Below are 27,042 nucleotides of genomic sequence, written 5' to 3'. Positions count from 1 at the left end.
GTTAACAGGATCATTATGCTGATATTATTAACGTTTCACCATCGTATCATCACTATCACCATCATGTGGCTACAGTATTGTAGGAAGAGCCCTGCAGAAGGAGACAAAATCTGTGAAGTGTAAATTCAAGTTCTGCATTTTGCCAGCTGTGCAATGATAAGCATGTTATGTAATCTCAGCCTTTAGTTGCTTTGCCTGAAAATAAGGGTGAAAGCAGAGGGTTGTTTTGAGAATAAAATTAGATAACATAATAACATATCTTACAGAGTACCTCCCTCACCAACAGTTGTTTAAAATTTTTTGTTGTATACATTTTCCTTTGAAAAATTAAGACCTGTTCTATCTACACAGTATCCACTAGCTACAAGTGGCTACTGAGCTCCTAAAATGTGTCTAGTTCCAACTGAGATGTGTTTCATATATATAAAACTCAGGAGATTTCAAAGATTCAGTATGAAAAAAAGAATGAGAAATATCACATCAGTCATTTTATAATAATTATACATCATAATATTTTGGCTACATTAGCTTAAATAAAATGCATTATTAAAATTGCCACACATTTCCTTTTTACTGTTTTAATTGGACTTCTAGAAAATTTTTAATTTCATCCAGGGCTTACATTGGTGGCCTGTGTTACTTGTCTATTGAAGAGTATAGGCAATAGAGAGCTATCATTCCTGAAATTTCAATGATAAAGATACAAAAGCTCAAAAACAAAGGATTTCCAGGAGAAAATTGAGTTCTTAACATCCTCAGAGCTATGCAAATATGATTCATACTGAGAAAAAGAGCATTGTGTCAATTTTTTTTTAAGAAAGTACAGCATGAAACCTTCATAGACAATGGAAAACTAGTTCCCATCAAATTCAGATTAGAGTTTGGTGTGGAAGAGAGAAACAATAATAGCTTAGCGAACTTTAATAGGGGGAATGGAAAGGAACAAATGGATTTTAAGTACTTGAACATGGATGCAAATTCCACAGTGTCACTCACTTGCCATATAACCCAAGGCAAGAGTGTATAAACCCGCAGTGCCTCTGCTGCCTCTCTGCAGAATGGAAATAATAATACACTTCTCATTCATAGGCTTATTAGCTACCATGGACTAAGTACTCATTTGGATCTTTGTAGATACTCTGGTCAATGCAATGGTGCAGATGAGGAAACCGACAAACACACAAATTCATAAGTTATATACCCATGGCCAGACAGCTAAAAAAAAAAATAGTAGCAGCGAAGTCTCAACTTTCTTATCTGAACCCCTTTCACATGTGAGCTTTTAATCACTCCTCTAAACCCAAATCAGACTTTCACTGTTGTCATGAGAACTGATGCAAACAGTGGACTCACACTATCAAGACCATCAAGGAAGGGTGCATATTTTTATTGTTGTTGTGAAGGCATGACAGAGCACTGAGAGGATATCAAATTTAAATCACTCTGTGCCCATTAGTGTGTGTGTGTGTGTGTATATATATATATATATATATATATATATATATATATATATATATATATACACATACATACATACATACTGGAGTGGGCTGCCATTTCATTCTCCAGGGGCTCTTCCTGACCCAGGGATCGAACCCAAAGGAGAGACCCAAAATGAGGAGGAACCTAGGTTGACTGTAGAAACTCAGAAGTATTAGCAGTGTCCTGGATGCTGCAAAAATTATTGAGTGCTTTGGAGAAATAACATGCAAAAGCTAACCTATGAAATATGAAGCCAGAAGATTTGTGGCCCCACAGATAAAAGATTTAAAACCTGTCTACATGTTCAATGCAATGAGTGACAGAAGTCTTCCCACTTCTTTCCCGAACAGCACTGCACCCCCAGGCTCACCTTTGTAAGCACAACATCCCATCACAATGTCTTTATTCAAGGTCAAGCATCAGGGATTGCAAGAGTTGAACATGACTTAGCAACTAAACCAGCACCATGAATGTTACAGAGCTTGAACTATTTACATCAAGGGTTGGTTTGTTTTGTCTTGTTTTTTGTAAGAGACCCACCAGGGAACTGGGAATAAGGCTGAGGGGGAGCCAAGTATAGTGGGAGACGAGGGAATACTCCTAGCTGGAGTGAGCCACTGCCAGGAATGGTCCCGAGGAGGTCCCCCAAGGGTGTAGCTGGGTCCAGCACACTGCATGACCTCCATCTACACGCCCGCCTGACACACATATCACCGCTCGGACAGACGCGGAGGAATGGTCACACCTCAGTAACTAGCCAACCTGGCACCTCTGCAAGAGTCATGATTATTTCCGACAAACTCATTTCTTGTTCAATTTGATATAAAATTAAAGTTGTATTAGCACAGTTTCTTGCATTCGAGAGCATGTGAACAGCATTCTCAACACTCTCCTGTAGCAAGCCCAACAGAGTCCTGAAAGGAGGTGCAACAAAGCAGGTAAAGTTACTGTTTCCAAAACAGCTCTCTTTTCCATCCAGATAGGCCCCTCATGGGGAGGCGTGATCAGTGGACCAAGCCAATATGATCAATGTAACTTTCTCAGAGAAGGAAAACCATCTTCAGAAGAAATATTCATTGAATCATTTCCCATGCAAATGTAAAAACAGGGGAAACAATACCAGAGGTAGTATCAATATTTTCAACATTAAGCAAAGACAGGCAATCTTTGAAAAGGGATGCTATTTCCATGAAATTAATTCATAGTCTTGCCCATAAAGCTTTTCTTCATTTTCTTTTTTAGAAGCATTGCTTTAAATGAGTCAGGAGACAGGTTTTGGAGGCTCTTTGCCAGAGCTGAGAACAAAGTTTTGAGTCCCCAGCAGCCCACCACCCATTTGGTATTAATTGTCCCAATGAAAATCTGAAGTCCAGGAACTGGGTTCAGAGGAGAAAAATACAAGTATTCTCTGGGTCAAGTAGAGTGACTGACTTTTTGTTTTTTTTTACTTTTTAAACAGATCTTAGCTGGTCTCCCAGATGCCTCCTGTGTGGGAGGCAATTTTCCATTGGGACCGTCTTACTCTACATAAGAGGAAACAAATCCAGACAAAGGAAGCGCGTTCCCTCTTGTCCAAAGGTGAGTTGATGAACAAATTAGGGATGAGAAAAAAAGATGGGTCAAGGGGAATACAGACGAGAATGCTCCAAGGATATGAGAGCAGATCAAGAGATACAAAACACAAAGGCCCTGTGGACTTCATCTCTTTGAACAAGATTTTGACAGGTTGGTGTTTGCGATTACATTTGTTTTTCCATTCTAGCTTGGAGTGTCAAACCTGAGGCCTCTTCGAGTCCTCTTCAAATCCTGTGTAGATGATTCTCTTCTCTCTCAGAAACCTGGGTCCTTATTAATATGCATGATGGCAGCTGCAATTTGACTTTGCTATCTTCTCCCACCTCTGCTATCAGAAAGCGGAGCGGGCCCATCGATGGGCTTACACGTCTTCTCTCAACACCTCCTAGAAACACATTGTGAACCTTGAGTGTCAAATAAATGTTCTAATGTGACACTCTTGGTGGCATCTTCCCTTCAGCTATGCCAGGGCTGGACGGGAACCAAAGTATCAAGAGAGAACACGAATCATGGAATCACAGCTTCTTTCTTGCCTAACACATCTTTTAAAATATTTAAGTCGTGAGCACATGACAGAAAACATAATAGTTGGTGTCATCTTTAAATCAGCCTGGGTGGAGAGAAAGCCAAGAACCCAGCAATTTGGGATATATTAGAAAAGTCTCAGGAAAAGCTTTCTGGTTCTTTCATGTCCTGAGTTCAAATGCTTTGCAATTGCCTATCAGTGTGAGGTTGGGGCTTCTATTCATGGAGTTTACTGGGAAGATGCAAATAGATAATCTCTAGAAGGCTTTAGAGTGCCCCAGGCACTCAGTAAGCACTTCCCAGAGCATCCACCTCCATTCCTCACTGATAGCCAGTAGCAAGTTTCATGAACCTACCCTGGAAGCCTCTGAAGTCTGTCCTGTGATAGCAGAGCGGTGAAGAATGCAAAATCTTCCTGTTCGAATCCTCAATTGTCCCCTTACCAGCTGTATAACACTGGGGAAAGTTGTTCAACTACCCTGAGTCTTGGTGTCCATGTTTTATAAATGGGGATAATTATAGCTTCCAATTCATTAAGGTTGTAGGGAGGATGGATTGAGATAATTTATAGGAAAGGCTGAGCACTGTGTGTGCACACAGTAAAGGCTCAGTACATATCTGCGATTATATTAATAAAAATGCTGCCCCCTAGTCCCGGCTTCCTGCCAATTTCCCTGTTTAGAGTCTCTGCCCTTGCTACTATCAGTGCTTCTCAATGCTGGTCCAGAAATCATTTAATAAATTATCGAACACAGCCTCCCCACCACCACCTCTCTAAACTGGCAAAGGTTCCTTAAGACCTGGGGAATGAAGTCCAAAATCCTAAATTTGATATGCAACATACTTCACAGAGTCCCAAACTCACCACCCCGTGTGTGCACTCTGCTCACACAAAGCAACCTGTGTGTTTCCATCCTGGCGTTTTTGTCCACATGGAAGGCACCTTCTCCAGAATGCTGAGATGCAATGGTCAGAAGGCACCACGCCACGTGATTTGTGGAAGAAGATTTGAGAGCCAGACCATTTTAGAGCTGGAAAGGACCCAACAGGCCACTTTACAGATGAGGAGACCGAGGTTAAGTGGCTTGCCCAGGGCCACACAGCTATTTATCAGAATGTCAGGGTTTCACTAGGCTGGTCTGCCTAGAAAGAGGGAACCACAGGACAGCCTATTAGGGAAAAATCTGTCAGCAGTTGACCTCAGGCTTGGTGACAGGTGATCTTTCTCCATTCATGAGAAATGAGACAGAAGTTAAGCACCCAATAAGAAAAGAACAGGAGGCATGCATGCCTCTCTGTAAGTGAAAACCAGGTCCCTCCCTGGCTTGCGATGTGGGGCACAGCAGGAGCGGGTAGATGGGATGAGGGCAGCTGAAATGATTAGGCAGGCTCCATCCCTCACTTCAAAGACATGTTCTCTCAGGCTGTATTAGTCTCCTGACTAATGCTCCCAAACGCACCGTGGAGATTTGCTGAAGCTGAAGATTCTCTGAGGTATGCAAGGAGGAACGGTGATGAATAAAACACAAGAATCGCCAATGCATTACTTTGAAGGCGAGTGTGCCCAGTTCTAACTGCCAAATTGCAATTTTCACTCTAAGATAATACTACTAATAGTGACACTTCATTTATATAGTGCTGTTTAAGTTCCCAAGAATAATAATGAAAATGAAAACTACATCTTATACTACAGCTGTGTCTATATATGAAACATATACTGGAGTGAGACAGTTCAAGAGCCAGCTCCCTTCCCTACTGGATTATTTTAGGACAAAGTGTTGTGGACTGGAATTGTTTGCATAAGGTACTCCTAATTTTCAATTTGGATTTGGAATTTAAACACAGTTTTGCTGCTATTGTCAAAGAAATAGTTTTAAAAACCTTTAAATATGTTGTTAAATATTTAAAACCTTTAAACATTCATGCTTCCATAAGTTAGACACTGGAAATATGCTAACTATTGATACAACTGCCCAACCAGCCTCACCTGTGTTTGGTTAGTCCTTCTTGGTTTGTGGTCTGGATTTATGTCCGTGGCGACCAGTCGGGGAGTATCACATAGAAGTTGAAAGGCATGGCTCCAAGAGTTCTGTGTGGCACGGTGACGCCTGGGTCAGGTCTGGGCAAGGGGCACCATCAACACAAAATCAAGCCATTCAGTGGTTTAACTACCTGTCCCAGCAGACAGGCCAGCAAGTCTTCAGATACTTAAAAACCCTGACCTTGCCCTGAAGGCTCCACTCCCTAGAAGTGTGATTCAGATTCCTTTCAACAGGGGTTGGACTGTCCTGGGATGACAAGGGACCAACAGCAGAGGAAGCTTTTCTCTTTCTTTGCTGCCCCAACTCTCCCTGCTTTAAGCACTTCCAGCTTCCACATGGACATCCAATCCTGGGGCCAACACAGGGGCCAGGGAGCTGGGAGGGTGTGGGAGCCGCCCTGGACTCCCAGAAACCGGGATGTGATGAGGTCATTTGTGGTGAGGAGGGGCATCCTTCGTGCTCCCATCAATGCCTAGAGAGCTCCCATGTATTCGATCCTGGCTTCTCCAAGATGTTTGGCTCTGAATTCAGACTAGTCTTTTCTATCTGGCTGCCCTTAGATTAGGAATACAATTTGGATTCTTGTCCCTGAATCTGGCCTTAGTTTCCTCTGCATAATACTTTTTGGGGGAATTTTGCATTGGCTCCAGAGCCAGCATCCATGGGCCACTTTACCACACAACCTGCCCTGTTCTTTCCAAGAGACCGTTTGCCATCCACATGCCTAACAGTTATGTCGTTTGCCATAGCTGCCTGTGTAAATTCCACTTCATCTACTGAGCCGTATCACTTAGCTTCCAGCCAGGTTTGATGTCCTGCCCAATTCTTGCTCAACCCAAATCAGACCATCCAATGTTTAATAAAGGCTTCCTCTGCTCTCTCCTCACACCTGAATATCTAACCATCTATCCACATTCTATTCAGCATTTGAGAGGAACTCCCCTCATCATTGCAGTGGATAAGTTTTCTTGCAACAGTCTTGCAAGGATATCCAGGGCTATGAAGCCTTTTTGGGTTTATTAGTTCAAAGCAACTCTGAGTAGCATAGGGCTTGCAGGAAGACTAGAGAAGTGGTCAGGAACATCAGGAGCCTCAGCAGTCAGAACCGCGGACCAGATCCTACCACAAACCTGGAGGAGGGCGTGGCAACCCATTCCAGTATTCTTGCCTGGAGAATTCCATGGACAGAGGAGCCTGGCAGGTCCATGGTGGGTCCATGGGACTGCAGAGAGTCAGACACAACTGAGCAACTAAGCACAGCACACAGCACAGAGGGCACCGCCACAGTCCCCACTGAACATGGGTAGTGACAGCTTGCTCTTCCACTCTGGTTACTCCTGGATGTCAGATGATGCAGCAGCCACTCCACAATGACCAGAGTGGATTCTTCATGGTCAGCATCCATGGGCTACTTCATGGCTGGGGCGTGTGTGTGTGCTCGTGTGGGTGTGCACACACATAGCCACGTAAGTGTAAGATACTGATTCCAAGTTTAAAACACTCTGGGAAGTAGGTGCTGAGTCATCATTCTACCTTCCAGGAGAGAGAGGACAGAGATTCTGGCCCTTGAAGAGGGCAGTCTTTCTACAGAGTCTTATTGTAGGTTATCTCCAAACATAGGAAGGCGATTTGGTGCTATGAAGCCACACAAACAAGCAAACAAAATGGTAACTATGCATTACAAGGAATGAGTAACATGAAGAATATTGTATTCCAGGGCATGTGTGCATTCTAAGTCACGTCAGTTGTGTCCAACTCTTCGCAACCCTATGGACTATAGCCCACCAGGCTCTTCTGTCCTTGGGATTCTCCAGGCAAGAATACTGGAGTGGGTTGCCATGCCCTCCTCCTGGGGATTTCCCAACCCAAGGATTGAACCCACATCTCGTATGTCTCCTGCATTGGCAGGCAGGTTCTTTACCACTAGCACCACCTGGGTAGAATCACTCAAAAGGAGTGTCTTCTGTGGTTAACAAGGTGCTATCCCTGCTTCTATCGGTTTTGTTGTTCTCGCTGTTTTTCATAAGAAAGGTAGGTATCTAAGTAAACCAAACTATTGCATGGTTAGAGAGATGACAGATATTCTGCACAAGAGACTAAAGGTTTAAATTTAAAAACATTTTAGGAGTCTGGATCAATGGATCCAGACTATTGATATGTAATGTAACAGAGATAATAAAAACAGCAACCTCATTCCATGTACTCTTTAAATACTTTTATATATTAATATCATTCAATATCAGAACCGCACCTGCAAGGTTGGTATTATTAACCCAGTGTTACAGATGAGGACATTGAGAGACAGATACGGTGGCTTGCACAGCTGGGAAGCAGCAGGGCCAAGCTCTGAAGCCTGGCAGTCTGACTCCCTCACACTGCTAAAGGTGCCATATCATGTCTTCTGTGTACAGGGACAGGTGGGGAAATGTGGCTTAACAGCAGCACACCAGGAAAAACAAATAAATAAACTGTGGAGCATAAGTCCTCTGGGTGATGTGGCTGGCAATAAAAGCTAATGTAATGTAGCCTCAGGCTGCAATAAAAGAAGTGTAGAGGGAGTTGATAGTCTAAGCTGCCTCTAGATTTCTGTGCTCAATCCCGCTGTCCGAGGAGGGCAAAAAGGAGACAGGTGTCCATCCTGGAGATGGGAGACAGAGACAGTATCCTGGAAGACCACTCAGATACAGAACAGCTGCAGTGGGGAGGGAGAATTCTATCTATCCCTCGTTGACATCAAAGGCTCATACCCAAGAGTACAACCTCTGGGGACACAGAGTTTGGATCAACCCAAAGGAAGTGTTTCTAAATGTGGAAGTCCCTAATGCCTTGGTGGTTTGTGCCCAGGGGTAAGGAGCTCCCTGTGACTAGTGACGCTCTGGCTATCATGGGCACATGGAGCCAGGATCTGAGGACCTGGTGGCACAACGTGTTAGTCTGGTTGGTCTCTTGGGTCCCTTCCCCCCATGCAGGAGTGCAATGTTTTGTTTTGTTTTTTTTCCCTTCCTAAAACCATCCTTGATCACTGAACTGCATGTGGCTTGTCTTTACTGTGGTCCTTCTTGCTTATACTTCCTTTGAGCACTGACTGTATGCAGCCTTGAGATTTTAGTATGTTCTTCACCAGTAATGTTGTCAGCTATCTGAGGAAAGGCCCTGTGATTTGACCATTTCAGTGTTCCCCGACCAGCCCTTTCATTAAAGTAGGGGACAATGAAATGAGTTTCAGATGGAGTGCAAACCAAACCCTGCCAGAAGGCCCTGTGAAAGCACAGGGGTGGCAAAGTGGTAACGCCATTCTTACTGTTCCCAGTACATGGAAACTGGAAATAGAGATTTAGTGGCAGATATCTATAAAGAAGGACAGAGCTGAAGGGTGAAATCAAATGGTATATACTGCAAAATATTACCAAATGACACTGAATTGGCTAACTATGACTTCAAAATATTAAAGATTCATGCAAAGTTCTGTATTTAGATGTTACAACTTAACTGCCAAGTAATATTGTAGGGTGAATCTTTATACTTGAACTAGTGATATGTTTAAATCATAATCAGACCACAGGTATATCAACTCTAAAAAAAATAAATAAAAAGGCTTTTGCTTTTAGATAGTGGTGAGAGACAGGATTAAGAGCCAAGACCACCCACTTTGTATTCCACCTGCTCCTAGATTACCATGTGATATTAGGCGAGCCACGGTTCTTCTATGGGTCCCTGGACCCTCATCTCTGAAAGATCGTTAATGAGAATAGCCGATAGCTCAGTTAATGACTTCAGACACCTGATTCCTGAGAATTCTGCTTGGTAAAGTGAGATGTCCAATTTTCATTACAGGAAATAGGAGGTCCAATCACTCTACAGTGGTTAGACCATGATAGGGACTCTGATTTAAGATGCCACAAGTTTAGGGGGGACAATGACACAACAGAATGGAAGTAGGTGTGAGAGGTGAGGATGGTGAGAGGTCTGTAATCTCAACAGGTTAGCTGAAGCCCCGACTGGCAGAGCACCCTGACGCAGGTTAAGCTGGCTGTCAGATGCCTGACTTTTAATCTCAGCTTTGCCAATTAACAGCGACGGAACCCCAGAAACTTCTGGGTGTTTTTCCTCTGTAAGAGGCTAGCAATTATCTGAACCAGCTCATAGGCTGCTGCAGGTAAGTCTTACATTATAGAATGTCCTTAGCATAGTGCCTGAATCTAGCTTAGTACTCAATACATGATGGATTTTAACTGTTATCAGATGCCATTTTCCAGTATTTGTAGGGCTTTCAGGAGAAGGAAAAAGTGCCAGGGAGCAGGGCAGAGAGACTACTGGGAGAAAGTTACAGCAGAGGATATCTTAGCTCCTTATATGATGGGATATTTTAATGAACAGAGTTAATGAATTGCCTCTGGTGTCATGGGTTTCCTGAGATGTCGTTAGCGGGCTGTCATCAGGACATTTAGGAAGCTGCAGGATCAATGACAAGCAGAAACCCTGCAGAGAGGTGAGTTCGACCATAAGATCTCAGAGGGTCCTTTAATGGACAACATCTGGGAGCTTGTAGGGGCACAGGGTCGAGCCGTCAACTCAGCTCTCTGTCCCGCTGCTCTTCTCCAGGAAGCCAGGAGGCCCAGGGTTGCAACACACACCGCACACGGCAGGAAACTGCTGGCCTGTGGGGTCAGAACGGGCTTGGCCACCTGGCTTTCCTTCCTCCGGCGTGGTGAGCTAGGATGAGTGTCTTGAATCCTCTGGGGGTCCTTTTCCTGACTTGTAAAGTGGAGATGACAGTACCCTCCTCACAGGGCGACTGCACAGAATACAGGAGGTACCTGGTGCACAGTCCTATCTCATCAAGGTGGCCCTCTACCCTGGGCTTTTCCAGGCAAACACAGGCAGCGCCTCGCTCTCATGGTGCCGCGTACTCAGGAGGGAATTCAGGAGGGCCTGGGGTAGGGACAGATGACACAGGAAAGCTGCAGATGGAACACAGCAGGACAATCTGGAAGGACTAGGAGCTTTGGAAGTTGCAGCCTGATGGTGACACTGGGTGTGAGAACAGTCGGAATGCCATGGAGGGCTGTGTGGGGGTGGGGATTCCTGTTATTTTTAATCCAGTCCCAAATCACTGTGCTTCTGCCTGGGCCCGAGGAAGACCACAGACAGGGCAAGCACTTCTTCAAGCTGCAGTCTTTCCAGGAGTCAGACTGTCACAGCTCATCCTCCTGAAAACCCCAAACTACATTTACCTGAAAAACAAACAGGGATATTCTGGAAAACGGCGACAATTTATCAAGAGACTAACTAACATTTCAGCTAGTCTGGAATAGTAATGAGTCCCTTTTAAAGGGAGGCAGACCTTGTGACACATCACAGGCTTAGCCAACTTTCCCAGTAAGATATAACTTCAGGGCACCTTTCCACAGCAGCCCGTATGTAAAAATGAGCAGGGGAAAATGCAAAGGTATTGAGGAGGCAGGCACTTTTCAAAAGCCATAATTATCTCTAAAATCTTGACTGCCTCTTGAATATTTCAAATGAAAGAGGGATGGATCACTTAAACTTCTGAAATATATTTTTTTAAAAAAGGCAGGTTCTAATAAACAATTCATCACTAATTGGGAGGGCCCTCAAGCCAAAGGGAAAGTTCAGTGCAGGATTTTGGCCAAATAATCATGGGGAAGAACTTCTACCTGCTATGGTTAGTCTATAAGTGAAGCTCAGGTCTCTTTCTGAGAGGACAAAAAGTCCCAAGCAGTTACTGAGCACTCGTGAACCAGACATTGAACCCAATTCTTCTGTTATCTTATAGCAATTCCAGGACATGGATATTATGACTAGGCCCATTTTTACAGATGAGGTAGCTGAGTCGGAGAGAAGTTACTTAGCTCAGTCTTGGGTTCCTACTTTGCAAGTGGTGGAGCTGGAACTGAGAAGAATCAGACTGCTGGGCAGTGCTGGAACCAGGGTGAGTCAGGTGAGGTTTTGTCCGTGGGCACAAAATATAAAGGGATGCCAATAACCTCAGTTGCAGTTACTGCTAAGTCACTTCTTTGTGTTAGACTCTTTTCGACCCCATGGACTGTAGCCCACCAGGCTCCTCTGTCCATAGGATTCTCCAGGCAAGAATACTGGAGTGGATTACCATGCCCTCCTCCAGGGGATCTTCCAGACCCAGGGATGAAACCTGCATCTCTGATGTCTCCTGCTTTGGCAGCCAGGTTCTTTACCACTAGCGCCACCTGGGAATCCCCGCAAAACTCAGTAAATTAAGATAAATAATATTTTAAGGAAATATTTCAAAAATCAAGATCACTAGGGAAAAAAAAATTCCATGATGGGCAAAATATCAACATTTTAAATGCAGTCGGGATCTAAATCTGCACTTGCCTGTCCTCACGTCACTCTCCTCACCCTGATCTTGGCCCAATTGCTCGGCAATACTGACTCCGAGTCTGAATAGGTGGTCCAGGCCTCAGGAATGATGGAAATAGGGCTGACTGTTTGGTATGTGACCATCGGTAACACATACCCAGAGATCACGGTGGGGGTGAATGCACTGTAATTAGATACGCTCTGTCCCGGCCTTCATCCATGCTTGTTCTTCCTGAGAATGAAACAGCATCCATGGCCAGAATGTTGCTCTGAATTCCCACTCCTCTCGGCGGTGGAGCCTAATGACGGCTGAGAAGAGATCTCTGTGTGTCTTAAACTAAATCCAGGGCGGGGCTTCCACTGCTCCAGTTGCCACGTTAGGTGGCCATCGTGGTGGGGAAGATGCTGCATCCGAAGACATTTTCTTCAGGGAAAAGTGAACATGGAGAAGTAATCTTAATTTGTGAAATCATGCCAGCACAGAGGACCACATCAGGAGGATTTCTGGCAAATAAAGAAGTTCATGGAGGAAGTGAAGGTTTTTCTTCAACTGGAACAACCAGGGGAAAGGCAGAAAAAGGCAATGCTTATTCACAGTATCCTTTGACAAGTATTCAGTGCCAGAAGGCAAGAGAATAAGGCTCTGGCCACTGTTTACCGTGGCCTGTGGAGCTGTTTATGCCAGCTTTCTGGATTCAGCACCTCGAATGGTCTAAATGAGTAGAAAGAGAGAGGAAAGGAGAGAGAGACACCAGTGCCTGACCTGCCATGAGAAAGGGCATCCGTAGTCTCTCCCACACTCTTTTCTCCCCCCTCCTCTTTCTTCCTTTCTTCTCTCTTAAACTCCCATCTCATTTAACATCCTGTGTACTAGGTTCTCTGCCTGAGCAAAAACCTTGACCATAGAAACTCTGAGAACAATGCTTTATCTCAATAAGCATCTCAGAACTCTGCAACTGTCAGACGACTAATTAAACCAAATAACAGTGAAATTTTGCCTCCAGTTCTAACAAATGTGCATTATTCACAAGCACTTAGAATTTAAAAGTGCCTCCGTTTTTAAAGTTAAATAAACTGTCCAGGGGCCGGCGGTACGTGAGCTTTGGTTTACAAAACACTTTGTCTTACTTTCAACTGAGTTACTTAATACTCCCTCCCATAATCCATTTGCATTGATTCCTCCTTCATCAACTGCCCATGCATTCTAACATACTCAGAGCTGCAAAGAACTCCACTGCTGATTCACCAGGGAGGCAACTATATTCAGTTAAAAAAAAAAAAAAAATGATACAAATAAGAATCCACTTAAGCCAGTAATTTTTTTAAAATAGAACTTTCCTCTTAATTATAATATAGCATTAGGGTTTTTTTTTTGTTTCATTCTTCTTCTAAATTCATAATGATACTATCAAACAGTAACAAATATAAATTTGTGCAGCCTGGAATATGCAATTTAATCATAAGCAGTAATTTCCATATCACAGAGGAGGGAAAAAAAAGAGTCAGATGATTAAACTCCAGTGCATGAGGACCAGTCTTGAATTAAATTTTATTCCGCTAAAGTTAGGTTTTGTACAGCAATATCAAGAATGGTTTAAACGTAATAGTAGAACATTCACTGTTATATTAAAACTCCGTGCTCCAAAGTGTTTACCAAAGATCAAACTGCTGTTCTTTTTTGCAAATTAAAAATGCCTTGCAGACATCTTCAAAACCTCTTGAAAGAACAGGCAATGTTATAACAGCAATCTCACTAATATTTCCCTTCTTTACTCCTTCCCTTCCCCCTTGGAGTCTGAAATGATGCTTTTCTTGCAGGGAAAAAAAAGAACCAGAAAACCCTCCACATCACTGCTTCGGTGAGAACTGACCTTGTTTATTATACAGTCCAGCCCCCTCATCTCCTGCTCAGAGGATTTCAAGACTCAGATTTTGCAACTTTCTAGTAAACTCCAAGGTGGGAAGAAGAGACTGAAGGTAACGGGATCCACGGACTAGAAAGATGTTAATCCTGACAAACTGCTGAAGCAGTAGACTGAACCACAGCTAGATTGAATTCGGTCTCTCCTGAGAGGTCCAGACAAGGCCGGTGGTAACAAAACTGCTTTTCATGGTGCCCTCAAAAGCAGATGGGCCCCAGGCAGAAAGTTGGAGCAGAGTGCCATTGCCCTCTAGTGGCCAGAAGTGCAATCTTCCGCAGAGGAACCCATTTCCAGAGATGCACAAGGCTCTCAATGTCAGGGTAAAATTATAGCAGAAGATGTCTAATTATCCTCCTTGAGTGTTTTCTTTAGTTCTTCTTTGCCCATAGAGGAGGCTGTAGATGGCTATCATAGTAAAACTGATGGAAACCTCACTCTTACTCATACTGGTACAACAGAATTTGTCCAACTCTCTCCAGCTTTAATTTTTTTTTTTTTTTTTTTACCAGACCTGTTGATGTTTTTTCCCTAGTCCCTTAAATCACACACACACACACACACACACACACACACACACACACAGAGGACCAAAGACTTTTACATATTTCAGGGGCAATAACTTTGAACCAAAAAGACTGACAGCTACAGTGGATGGTAAATCTAGGACAGGGGTTCTAGACAAATCAGGTAACTTTTTATGAAACAATGACCAATTGCATAAAGGGGGAAAATATCCCAAGCACATTTCAATCCCTTAAATCACTGACTGGTGAATTTACACAATAGTGAGATTTTCTAGCAAGGAAAAAAAATGTACGAATTGATAGTAGTTTTTCTGCAAATTTGACAGTTAAATAAAAAAAAAAAAAAGGTTGGCTACCGACTTTCAAACTCTTTAGACCACTGTCTTATCATTATTATTTAATGATAAGGTATTCCTATGATCAAAGTGAAAGAAATCAATATTGAAAATAAACTTAAACAAGATGATCATGTTTCTGGAATGTCTGCCTACATAAATGTGTAGAAAATGAAGGCAGACTAAAGTCAGATTTGCAGATCTCCTTTAGATGGTTCCGAAAATAGCTTTGAATATCACAGATCAAAGTTTACATTAACTGTCAACTTCATAAGTCAAAGACTTTCACAGGCAAGGTTCTGAAACACACTATGTTCAAGGGAGTGTAGCTCTGGCATTGTAAATCAAGCTTTGAGGTCAGTCATGGCATTTCCCATATGAGGATCCCCAAACCAGAATCTTTACAAAGCAGCCATGTAATTCCATTCAAAGTGGAAGAAAAACCATGAATTATGAAGACAAGTGCATTAAAGGAGCATGAAATTGATCCCTATTCCCCCAAATCATGGCATGGCTCTCCAACCCTGCCCCCACCCCTTTTCAGGAACAAACAAACATACACACACATCCACAGCCACCACTGCAAAGAGGAACCCTGAGTTCTGGGTCAAAAAAAAAAAAAAACAGTTGTAACTTTAAAAAAATGTTCAAATTAACAAAAGATTGCATCTTAATTGAAAATAGAATTTGCGTTTCTAGTAATTTTACTGTCTATCGTTCAGATAAGAATGCAGAACATAATGAAAGTTCTGAAGTGCTATCAAGATGGTCCACTGCTTCAATTAGAGCTACTTCCAAAGCCTATTTTTCTAGTAAGCAGTAAGCTCAGTTTGAGTAAATCGACATGCCTGAGCCTCAACAGATTATCCTATCTCAGTCCTTCCAATGCAGCTCACTCCGTAAGGGTGGGGAGAGGTTTTTTTTTTTTTTCTTTCCTAACAATGTAATAAAATGACCAACTTATACAGACTCCAAAACAACATGGAAAAAAAGGTCATAATAATAATTATGAATAGTAAAATGTCACTGCAAAACATTTTAAATGTATTAATTTGCATTGTTTCAAAAACAGCATGTAGATCTAATTCTCACTCAAGGAAACTTTCCTGTCCTCTCAGATGCTTTTCCTTGGTCTGTACTTGAAAACTACTCACATTCCATTGTACTAGGCAGGATTTCAGTCTTGCGGAGAGGTTTGAATTCTAGGGCCCACTGGCCAACTCTAAAACTTTGAATCAGAGCTCATGACTAAGGAACTTCAGTGAGCAGGAGCTTCAGGGTCCCACTGGCCTTGGCCCCAACCCTCTGTCTCTTTGTTTTGCAACTTTTATTCCTTTGTTCTACTGGACTAAGACCAGGCCCTCCTGCAGCTGGGGTTTGGGCAGTGATTACTTCTGGATTCTGCTGTCTGCATCTCTGTCTTTGTAGGAAAAATAATTCCAGGATTAAGGAAATGAAGGTCAGCCTCATCTCTTTTCTCTCATTGTATTAGGCTCTAGCTCTCAGAGCCCCGCGTGGCAAATGTGCTGATGCGATGCTGGCAGATCCTCGCTCCTGAGAACACTTCTACGTCCCCTTCCCCGGGAAATCCAGGCACCCCGCAAAACCATCGATGCCTGCCGCAAGCCCAAGTGATAAAGACATCGATCCGTGTCCTCTCACCAGATTAATCATTGTGGCTTCCCTGTGATTAAACCGAAAACTTACTCTGCCTCATATAAAACCAATAGGAATGATCGGAAGAGGAAAACAAGGCACGATTTCAGAGCCACCCGACAAAGATTTGTTTAGGGAGGGAAGATTTTACAGGCATGTCTATACCTTCATGCAGCAGGGTTTTAGAAACAACCTTCCACCCCACCCCTTAGGAACGACCAGTCGTCATGCAGAGGTGGCGTTATTAAATGATGAGAAGATGCAATTTTCTTAATAGCAGTGCGATGGCCCGTGAAATCCCTGGTGCATTATCAGCAAAGCAACAGGGCTTTCTTTTTCAAGCATTTAGAAAACCTTTCACGCGGGAGAAGAAGGCGTGCGGACGCCACCGCTCCCTACCCCACCTCGTCCCCACTTCCACCCTCACCCCCAGAAAACAAGGAGCAAGGCCTTGGCAAGAAAGGGATGAAGAAGCGCGACCCGGGGGGTGGGGAGGTGACGCTCGCTGACCCCACTTTCTCTGGGGACTCTTTTCTTCATAGCACCAGGCGAGCTTCCTATAGCTACACCCGGGTGTAGGGGGAGAGGGGTGCTCTCCTCGCCGCCCCCACATCCTGTGGGTTTCTCCAGGCTCCTCACTCGCCGCTCCGGTTCGGGGCAAAGATTTGGGAGGGAGGCCGTGCGCGCGGAGCTGGAAAGGCTCGGCGCACTCCGGGAGGAGGCGCAGGCTGCGGGGAAGGCTCGCTTCGCAAAGTTAACGTTGACCCGGGCAGGCTGCGCCAAGCCCCAGCCAGAGCGAGCGCGAGTCTGAGCCGCTCACGTATCGCCCCTGGAGCTGGAGGGAGCTGACACACTTCCCCCGGAGCCCCCCGAAGACACTCCGGCTTGAAGGCTGGAGCGCGCATCTCATTCAGCAGCCCCCCGAGCCGCAGTCAACGGACCCAAACCCACGCTCTAAAAGTGCAGGGAAATCGCCGACCCGAGCTGGGTTTCTGCCGTTTTCCGGGGCTTCCCCGGCGATCTCGATGGAGGAACTGGGTCCCCGGGAGCGCTCGGTCGGGATAGGGGAGGAAGGGGTAGGGACCCTGCAGAGCGCGGTCATGTCGTCGCTTTCGGAAAGAGGCGCAGCGCTGGCGGGAGGGCGGGCGGGCACCGCGCTGGGGGCGACTTTCCCCGGGAGACCTGACTGGGGGCGGTCGGCGCGTCCGGGGCGCAGCTCTGCAGCCTCCAGCTCCAGCCGGGTGCAAAGCCCCTCTCTCGAGGCCTCGGAGCGGACCCGCTAGGAGACCGGAGCTGCGAGGAGAGACTGGAGCGCACATCTGGCGCCTCTGTCCCCTGAGCTGCCCGCGCCCACAACTGGCTCCCTTCTTCCTTTTCGATTTTTAAACAAATTTTCTCTTACCTCCGCCCTCCCCATTCCGCTTAGCATTTGTGAAACCTGGTCGAGTCAGTCGTCCCCCCACCCCCCGCTCGCCAGACATTCTCATCCAGAGACCACCCCCCCCCGCACCCACCCCGAAGAAGCCCCATCCAGGCGAGAGGAAGGCACGGGCGGCGCGCCTCACCTGGGGCCCCGGAGGGTGGGCGCGGGATGCGGGCCGTCGGTCCCTGGCGCAGGGCGAGCGCAGCGGTGTCAGCCCCGGCCCCTGTCCGGGTCCCATTCACAAGTCGGCGGCGGCTGCGAGCGGCCCCCGCGGCATCTGCTCGCGACGCTCCCCTCGGCTGGCGGCGGCCGCGGAATGAGCCGCTGAGCGCGCTAGTGGCAGGAATGAGAAACCGGGGGGAGGTGGCAGGCGGGGTGGGGGGGGGCGGAGAAGGAGGGAGGCCGCCGCTGGGAGGGAAGGAAAGGGCGGGGGGGTGGGGCGGAGAGGAGCCGAGGCCGCAAGACGCGGCTAGCCGGGCCTCGCGGAGGCTGCGGGGGCCGGCCCGTTCGCGCCCCTCCCCCCAGGGACCCCCGGGATGTCAGCCCCGGGGTTCGTGGCCACCCCCCTACCCTGCTCTGGGTCGCCGCACTCCGGATCCCCTGGGTCTCAGATGGAGTCTGGAGCGACTGAAGTTGGGCTCCAGGGACGCACAGCCAATCAGGGAGGGCGGCAGAGGAAAGCTGGGGAGGGCTCCGGGGCCCCTCTTTCCTCCTTCGCCCAAAGCCGCTCCAGCTGGTCAGGCTGGGCCCTGGCCCAGGAGGCCTGGGTGGTGGGTAGGGGGAAAGCATCGCCCAAGTCGGGGAGGCAATCGGGAGCTGTTTCTCCTCACTCCACCACCCCACGTTCCAAAGATCCCTCCACGTCGGCGGCTTCTGCCCTGCCCCCTCTCCCCATCGCCAGCAAACTCTGCTAGGGTACGACGGTGAAACCTGGAGGAGGGAGACTTTGGACTCGGGAAGAGCCACGTCTCTTTCTCTCCCAAGTCTCCCTCCCGCCACCCATCTCCAAAGCCTAGTGTGGTAAGGGGAACGGGGCCGGGGAGGTGGCCAGGATCGCTTAGCCAGGGTCGGCCCGGCCCCCGCCTCAGGCAGGTACAGTGGCCCCCGCCCGCACGAAGGGTCACTTGTTGCCTCAGGCCCCTTCGCTGCTCCCCTCACCCCAGGCTCCGTGGAGAGTGCGGTTCTACGGGAGACCCGGCCTAAGGACGCAGTGCCCGCATCCTCCCTGGGTCCCGCCCTGTACCCCTCTAAGAAGACTCCTTGGAAGGGGCCCCGGGCCTGCTTCCTGCCCTCGCAGAGTTGCCAGGAGAAAACGCTGGCTGGGCCTGGGCTTCGAAATCACGCCAGGGACTGGGCGGGGCGCTCGTGCTTCGGGGAACGGTGTTGGGACCCGCACACGCTGCCGTCCCTAGGGAGGAAGGGGGACAGCTGTGACCGGAGGGGGACCCCTGGTCGGAACAAGTTTCTCGGGTGGGAGGTGGCGGAAAAAGCAGAGGCGGAGGGAAGATGAAGCAGCAAAAGGATAACTGGAATCCCAGGAGGGACCGCGATGAGGACCGAAAAGGAGTGACGGGCTCGCCAAGAAAGGGGAGGGGACGCGGAGGGAAAGCGGGCGAGAGGGTTGCAGCCCGGCCGAGGAATTGACATTAAAAGAGGTCGTAGAAGGAAAAGAGCGCCTCGGACAGCGAGCGAACGGGGAACTGAATTGGAGAGGCGGTGGGACCGAGGGGGTCGACCAAAGACCAAAGCCCGCCCCCGGGCTCCTAGCCCAGGGCTCCCGAGTCAGCGTAGCACACGGAGCCCGGCGTTCGCACGCGGCGCCCGGGATGCGCGCGGGGGCGGGCGGCGGGGCGGGGCCATCCGGGTACCACGCCCCCGCCCCTCCGGGCGCCCGCGGGCTTCTCGGCGATTCTGGGATCCCCGAGGCGCCAGAGGCCGACCCCGCCCGCGTCCCGGGCAGAGCCGCCGAGTCCTTCGTTCTCCGTGTCCCCGTGGCCCTTAAACTGCTGGTTCCTGGGCTGGGGGTGAGGCCGCTGAGTTTGCCATTTCTCATTTCTTTTGCTCTTAAGTGCACCACCCCCCACCACCCTTTACTTCCCGAAGGTCGCAAGGAGAAGGGGCTCTGGGCGCCAGGTACCCACTCTCGCTGCACATGTGCCCACGCGAGGCCCGCGCGAGGCCGAGGAGGCGGAACGCTTTCCCGGGAGCGCAGTGAGCGGGTCGCGGTGCCTGTCTCTTCTCTCTCCTCAGGTTGGTCCCTCACCCCACTGAGCCCCTTCCACACCCTACCTGTGTCCTCTCTCAGCCTCTCTGGTCCTGTCTGTTCACCTTCCACTTCTGTGTTCTAAGCCCTAAAACCTGGAATGTCTCCTAGGCCTCGGCCAAGGTCCCCACCCTCCAACGGGGCAGAGCACGGGGATGGGGGCTCTGAGTTCCACGGGAGGAGGGAAGGGGGCCCCGCTCTCCCTCAGAGATACTCGCGTTTGGCTCTTTGTCTCCTGACGGTGGTCTGAATTTTCTCGTGCTTTTCCATGTAAGTGTAAGTGGGAACAAGAAGGGAACGTGAAGGAAAGACTCTTCGGCCTAATTGCAGGTATACAAAAATGTCGAGGATCGTTCATGATGGTTAGGACATGGCTTGATCCGTGAGAAAAGTCATTATTTACATTTTGAAGGCACAACCAAGGATGGGCCTCGTCACATGTGACCTGACGTTATCCGGAATACATCCTTTGCTTTTGTTTCATGATTCGTCAAGTGACAGCAGTTCGGTGGTGGTGGTGGTGAGATTTTTTTTTAGACCAGGAGTCCCAGACCCCCTGACCCATAATGGCCCATGGCCTGTTAGGAAGCAGGAGGTGAGCAGCGGACTGGGACTGGCGAGAGAACCAAGCTTCGTCTGCGGCTTCACGGTTGCTCTCCATCGCTGGCGTTGCCAACCAGTACCTGCTCTCGCTGACCCCCCCCCCCCGCCCCCCGCCGTGGAAATATGTGTTCCACAAAACCGTCCCTGGTGCCATAGAGGTTTCGGACTCTTCTGTGAATGATCACATCATTGGGTTTTAAAAAGTATGTTAAAAATCGTTTGATAGATTTCTACTGACATTGCACACCTGAATCAGATGGAACTCCATGTATAAGGGCTGACAGTATTCCTTTGCACAAACCAGCAGTTTTATGCCTGGGTGTCTACTTAAGACAGCTAGAAACTAATGTCAGCCCACGCACGTGTAGCTGAATAGCAGAATTAGCCATTATAGCCAAAAGCTGGAAACTGTCCAAGTGTCCATCTACTAGTGAGTGAATAAATAAAATGTGGTATATCCATATAATGGGATAGTATTTGGCATTAAAAAGAAAATAAATACAGGTGCATGTTACAACATGAATGAACCTAAAAAACATGTGAAGAGCCAGAGGCAGAAACTATATATTTTCTGATTCCATTTATATGAAATGTTCCAAAAAGGCAAATTTATAATAGAGACAGAAAGCAGATAAGTGGTTGTCCCAAGGGTGTGAATAAAAATTGATGACAAATGGGCTTGAGGGAACTGTATTGGATGATGAAAATGTTCTAAAATTGGATGATGATGATGGTTGCACAAATCTATACATTTACTAAAATTCATTGAGTCACAATCAAAAAGAAAGGCAAAAATTTTATTTTACATCTTTATTCCCAGAGTATCTATGACCTGCAGCTGAGCCCCAGGGGGAAACTTTCTGCAAGACAGTTTTATAGAGAAATGTAAAAAAAAAAAAGAAGCTAGCTCTTGTGGAAAGATAACCATGCTTCTATTCAGCAAGTTCTATTTTGGCAAATGCTTTGGAGAATCTTATAAGTGTTAAAGCAAGTTAATTCCCCCCTTTCACTCTTAAGTGATTAATTCCTGAGAACCAGAGTTAGGCATTCCAGTTCGTGACATTTTAAACACACCTACACACAGGCACAGTACAAAGTGCACATTTCCGAGGGGATTTTTTTTATGACTATGTTAGGATCTGTCTTAGAAATCCATATCAAGCTCTTGGGTGGAGTATTGTGTGATTACAGTTTGGATTAAAAAAGGAAAAGAGAAAAAAAACCCTCTTTTTTGACAGTTTAAATTAAAAGGTTCAGTTCATCCAGGCAGCCGAAAGTTTGGGTGTTTATCTTAACTTGCCTCACCTTTCCTTCACCTTGTTCTTCATGGGAGGAAGCCAGGGTTCATAGTTGCTCTGGAGGCAGGATTAAACAGTCCCCTCTGCTTCCTGACTCTTCCAATCCAGAGATGAGGCTCAAATGGGCCTTTTCTTGTCTTTGTCCTTGTCAGCAAGAAGCTGATAATTTCCTGTTGGTTCCTTCATCAAAGGTACCAGGCTGTCCTCCCTTTGATGTGTCTGTCCTCAGACTCTGAAGATAGCCAGACCCTGCTGAGTCAGTTCCTTGTTTTCACTTAGAAGCCCTAGGCTACCCCAGGCCTTCTCAAAGCTTCCTGCTCTAGAGACAGCCTTTGGTAAATGGTATAAAAAGAGAGGCAAGATCCAAATAGGGAGATGGCGTTATCTCGTTGTGGTAGGCTCCCATTATGCCTTCCCCAGGCAGAGGGCGTATGCTGAGGAGGATTGAACAGGTATGCCTTTTCTGAACCGGATGTTTCAGATGGAGATTCTCACCGCTGAGGCCACAGAGATAGGTGGAGAGACTGTAGGCCTTGGATCTGAGTCTGATTCTTGTTTTTGCTGCTTACTAGTAAGTTTCTGATTGGAGAAGGAAATGGCAACCCACTCCAGTGTTCTTGCCTGCAGAATCCCAGGGACGGGGGAGCCTGGTGGGCTGCCGTCTATGGGGTCGCACAGAGTCGGACACGACTGAAGAGACTTGGCAGCAGCAGCAGCAGCAGCAGCAGTAAGTTTCTGTGAGATTCAGTTTACAGTTCTATAAATTAGGGGTTGGTATCTGTGCCCAGATTGTTGCAGGGATTAAACGTGCCCATATACCTACAGCAGTGAGCACTGCGCTTCAAGCAGAGGCTCAATAGATGAAAGTTATTAATTATTATTATTAATTATGAGGTCTGATTACTATCACAGCTTAAATCACCTGGGCAAGAAAGAAGTCATGTTATAGTTATGAATTATAACATTGTGGAGTTTCATCTTATCATAAATGACACTAGTAATAAAACTTTTGGTCAAGAATATTTAGCAGTTCAGAATTTACTGACACTGTGAGGCCTATCATGGGTCATATAGAATTAGATGTGCCAACCTTGGGGGCAGAGGCCCTGGATTCATGTCCTAGATCTGCACATTCACTGAATCACCTTGGGTAAATCATTCTGTTTCTCTGAGCCTTAGTTTCCATAGATGTAAATGAGAACTTATCCAACGTAAGTTCTGAGGAGGATCCTTCCAGAGCTGAGAGTCAGATTATTGAGAATCCCCATGGACAGAGGAGCCTCTCGGGCTTCAGCTCATGGGGTCGCAAAGACTTAGACAAGACTAAGCGGCTTAGCACAGCACAGCACAGCACGTGAAAATTAAAAGAGGCTTCCCTGTGTTGCGCCGCCAGGGAAGCCCCAGATGGTAAAGAACCTGCATGTAAACCCATGGCTGATTCATGTCAATGTATGGCAAAAACTATTACAATATTGTAAAGTAATTAGCCCCCAACTAAAATAAATAAATTTATTAAAAAAAAATAAATAAATAAAATGGATAACCCACAAGGACAAAAAAAAAAGAACCTGCATACAATACAGGACATCTCTTACATGCAATTCCTCTTTCCGCCACTAGGAGCAGTCAATCATCTCGGGCTAAGCCCTGTCTCCAGCATTCCCTGTCTCTCAAACAGACCCTCTTTAACTCTGTCAGTAGTGCTGCTTTTTCTTTCCCTCTCACCTAGACTGTAAGTTCCCTCAGGGCAGATATGATAGTTTTCGGTTTTGTTTATATCCCCAGCATCTAGTGCATTAAAAATCCAATCAACATTTGATTAATTGATAATGTTAAGCAATAATTTTTACTAAGGCTGGTCTATCGGTCAAATATTAGGGTATGAATGACCCCAGCGTTCAGTGGCTTAAAATAACAAGTATATGTTTTTATACATCTGTAGGTTGGCTGGGGTTGCCTGGTCTGGATTGGGCTGAGCTATGGCAACTCTGCTCAGCTTCCTGTATTTCTCATCGTCCTTCTTGGGGCTATCTTGGGCGTAATCTCCTGGTGATGGCAACTGCACAAGACATCAAACAGAATTATGCATAATGTCTTGTGATATAGGCTTAAAACTGGAAACTATCTTTTCTATCTCATTTTGTTGGCCAAAGCACACCATTTGGCCCGACTGAAAGCTAAAGGGTGGAGAAATATAATCTGATTTTTTAATGGAAGAAACTTGAGAAGTTGCATAACAAAGAGTCTCAATTCAGAGAAAGGTAAAGAGTTGGGGTATTAATGCCCTCTCCTGTAAGTAAAACCAGATTTCCATCATGCCACCATCCTGGGTCATGTTGGGTTGTCAGGGCCCATGGGTTATATCCTATAATCATGAACACAGTAGTCTAGAGGAGACAGAATATCTCCTCTACAGAATACAAAATTAGAGGAGACAGAAAATCAGAAGTAGATTGCAGTATCCTACCAAACTGTTGTAACTATGTCCCCTTTATTCTGAGGTTCAAGTTGGAAAGGAAAAAAGCAAGCAGAAATAATAATGTAATAACATTAATCACCCACTTATATATAAAACTAGAAATTCTCAAAACATTCCTTCAAAGTATGTATTATTATCCTTATTTTACAATGAGAGAATTGAGGCAAGGAAATTACATACATTGCTCAATATAAATGCAACTTGTAAGTAATGGAGCTGGAACTCCAACCTATGTATGTTTGACTCGCAAGCTTGCCCTATCAGTGGAGGAGCTCAGGCAGCAGATTCTAATCTTGATATCTTTGGGGGGTTGGGGGAAAGAGAGAGAAGATCTTGTCTCTACACCTAAGACAGAGGACATCCATTAGATCCCTAGGCACAGTGCCTGGAACACAACAGGTGCACAGAAATATTTTTATGAAAGGGTAAAAGATGAAAGAGTGAGAAGAAGTAAGAGAAAGAGGAAAGGAAGGTCAATAGAAGTGGAGAAAAGACAAGAGGAAGAAGGAGGATATAAGAGATGATATAAGTATGTTGATCCATTTGGAAAAACCACAGTTTTCCATCATGGGCAGAAATCTGTGGATTCTGAGGGTCATTTGTCCCCTGCCCCTGCTCATGCTGAGAACAGTGGCCCCCATCTCAGCCTCTATGCCGCAGCCTAGAGGGTGCAGCCTGAGCCAACCCTCAACTATTTTGCTGATCTGCCAGTCTCTGCCTTGATCATTCAAGACACACTCATTTTCATGTTCAAAGGCAGTTGTACTTCAGATTCAAGACACTTACATTTCCTCTGCCTGAAGCACCCTGGCCCCTTTTCATGGTTTGCTCCCTCATTTTGCCTGTTTACTCAGGATTTACCTGGCTGTTTTATCAGCAGAAGCACCCATTCTATAGTCTAATCCATTGTAGACTACCCACTTTTTACACCTTTAGACTGCTTTATTCTTGTTTATAACATATTTATTTACTTGACATCATATTACGTATTTTAATTTACCTGTTTTTATTGGCTATCTTGCTCCACCAGGAGACAGACTTCTGGAAGAAGGGCAAAGTACTTGTTCACTCCTCTCTCGTTCTGTCTTGTTCAGTCCTGTATCTGGAGCATCTAATATTGTGCCAGACATATGGTAAGCACTCAGTAAATATTTGCAGAATGAATACATGAATAATGTATGGATGAAAAATGCTAACGGAATGGATGAGTCCCCAAACCAAGAGCAAATGAATCATCTGCTTGAGTCTAAACATGGTGAAAGTGTCCCTTGTTTACAAAATGAATTTAATGATGCCAGTTATTCACACTACAAAGTGATTCTTCAGTATACCAAAGGTTTCATTTGAAAGCTAGTTAAAACAGTTTCCTCATTTAGTGATTTTAAAAATATAATCCAATGTACAAAATAGTGGTGTGCAGACACCTTTTCTAGAACATATGAATTTCTTAAAATGAATTGCAGGTATGCATAATGAAGATTCTGATTCTGATTTCTAATTCTGGTTTGTTTGTTGTGTGGACAAAGAGATTGGTTTATTAAAACTCCTCACAGAGGGCTATTTCAATGTTCGTATGTGCATACATTTACATTACTTTTTAAGCTTGTGAGTAGCTGCATTTAAATACGTTTGTGCTCCTGGAGAACCATTGGAAGTGTTCTCAAGATTGGTACTTTGCAAATCAGCTGGCTTTGCAAACAGTCTAAGGTTGGTTTAAGCTACAAGATTTGAGAGTTCTGGGTTCCAATTTGCATGCATGTTGAAACATCGGCTATCAGTGCTGGAAAGGGGAAAGCAGAAATGATCCTTAAATGGAGAAGTCTTAAAAAAACTTTCTCGAGTGTCCTCGGCTTAAGATAGATGAACGTACGCAGAACAGACTGTGAGTATTTCAGTGCTATAGCTCCTTGTTGTGTTTCCCCTTCCCTATTCAGTTGCCCCTCTGGAGGCAGCGGAGAAGGCAATGGCACCCCACTCCAGTACTCTTTCCTGGGAAACCCCATGGGCCCCATGGACCCCTCCTTAGCCCGGTAGGCTGCAGCCCATGAGGTCGCGAAGAGTCGGACACGACTGAGCAACTTCACTTTCACTTTTCACTTTCATGCACTGGAGGAGGAAATGGCAACCCACTCCAGTATTCTTGCCTGGAGAATCCCAAGAACGGAGGAGCCTGGTGGGCTGCCGTCTGTGGGGTCGCACAGAGTCGGACACAACTGATGCGACTTAGCAGCAGCAGCAGTTGGAGGCTGAGAGATAATAGTGATGTTTCTGTAGAGCACAGGTGGGTCACAATGGAATGCAGTATTTTACACAGGTGGCTCAAGAGCCTTCTTGGAAACACTATTTCAGAGAAGTCTCTCTATTCTGATTGACAGTCACTTTAGTCCTGGGTCTTAAGCCATGATTGATTCCCCATTGCAAAGAGTATTGTTCTGGGCAGGGGTAGAATTAAAGAATAAACTTTTAAAAGCTATTTGTTCAATGCCTAGTAAGTACTTTAATTTCAGTCTTTACAACTGTTCTTCAGAGTAAGTATTCTTATGCCCATTTTATAG

At 46.0% G+C, this 27,042-nt stretch overlaps 1 protein-coding gene and 2 long non-coding RNA genes across 5 annotated transcripts in view; 2 read left to right on the top strand and 1 right to left on the bottom strand.

Annotated features, from left to right (window-relative positions):
* The window catches only part of LOC145515057 (uncharacterized), a 68,831-nt gene extending 52,145 nt beyond the window's left edge, over nt 1-16,686 (top strand). Inside the window, exons 18-21 of the long non-coding RNA XR_014060654.1 lie at nt 2,942-3,060; nt 11,465-11,577; nt 13,803-14,226; nt 16,258-16,686. This is a non-coding gene — a long non-coding RNA (uncharacterized LOC145515057). The remainder of the gene's footprint in view (nt 1-2,941; nt 3,061-11,464; nt 11,578-13,802; nt 14,227-16,257) is intronic.
* The window catches only part of CDH11 (cadherin 11), a 152,317-nt gene extending 133,839 nt beyond the window's left edge, over nt 1-18,478 (bottom strand). The window contains exon 1 of one of the 2 annotated variants that reach the window (XM_081514483.1): nt 17,987-18,478. The gene's annotated coding sequence lies outside the window, so the exon portion shown is untranslated. The remainder of the gene's footprint in view (nt 1-17,986) is intronic. The other variant, XM_081514482.1, reaches the window with a different exon arrangement.
* A 1,200-nt stretch (nt 18,479-19,678) lies between these two features.
* The window catches only part of LOC145514711 (uncharacterized), a 581,776-nt gene continuing 574,412 nt past the window's right edge, over nt 19,679-27,042 (top strand). For both annotated transcript variants that reach the window (XR_014060312.1, XR_014060311.1), the window contains exons 1-2: nt 19,679-20,094; nt 25,518-25,620. This is a non-coding gene — a long non-coding RNA (uncharacterized LOC145514711). The remainder of the gene's footprint in view (nt 20,095-25,517; nt 25,621-27,042) is intronic.

The sequence above is a fragment of the Giraffa tippelskirchi genome, chromosome 7 (genome assembly GCF_054371585.1).
Source record: "Giraffa tippelskirchi isolate mGirTip1 chromosome 7, T2T-mGirTip1v1.2.pri, whole genome shotgun sequence".
Classification (NCBI taxonomy): domain Eukaryota; kingdom Metazoa; phylum Chordata; class Mammalia; order Artiodactyla; family Giraffidae; genus Giraffa; species Giraffa tippelskirchi.
This window is presented reverse-complemented; position numbering and strand designations above follow the sequence as displayed.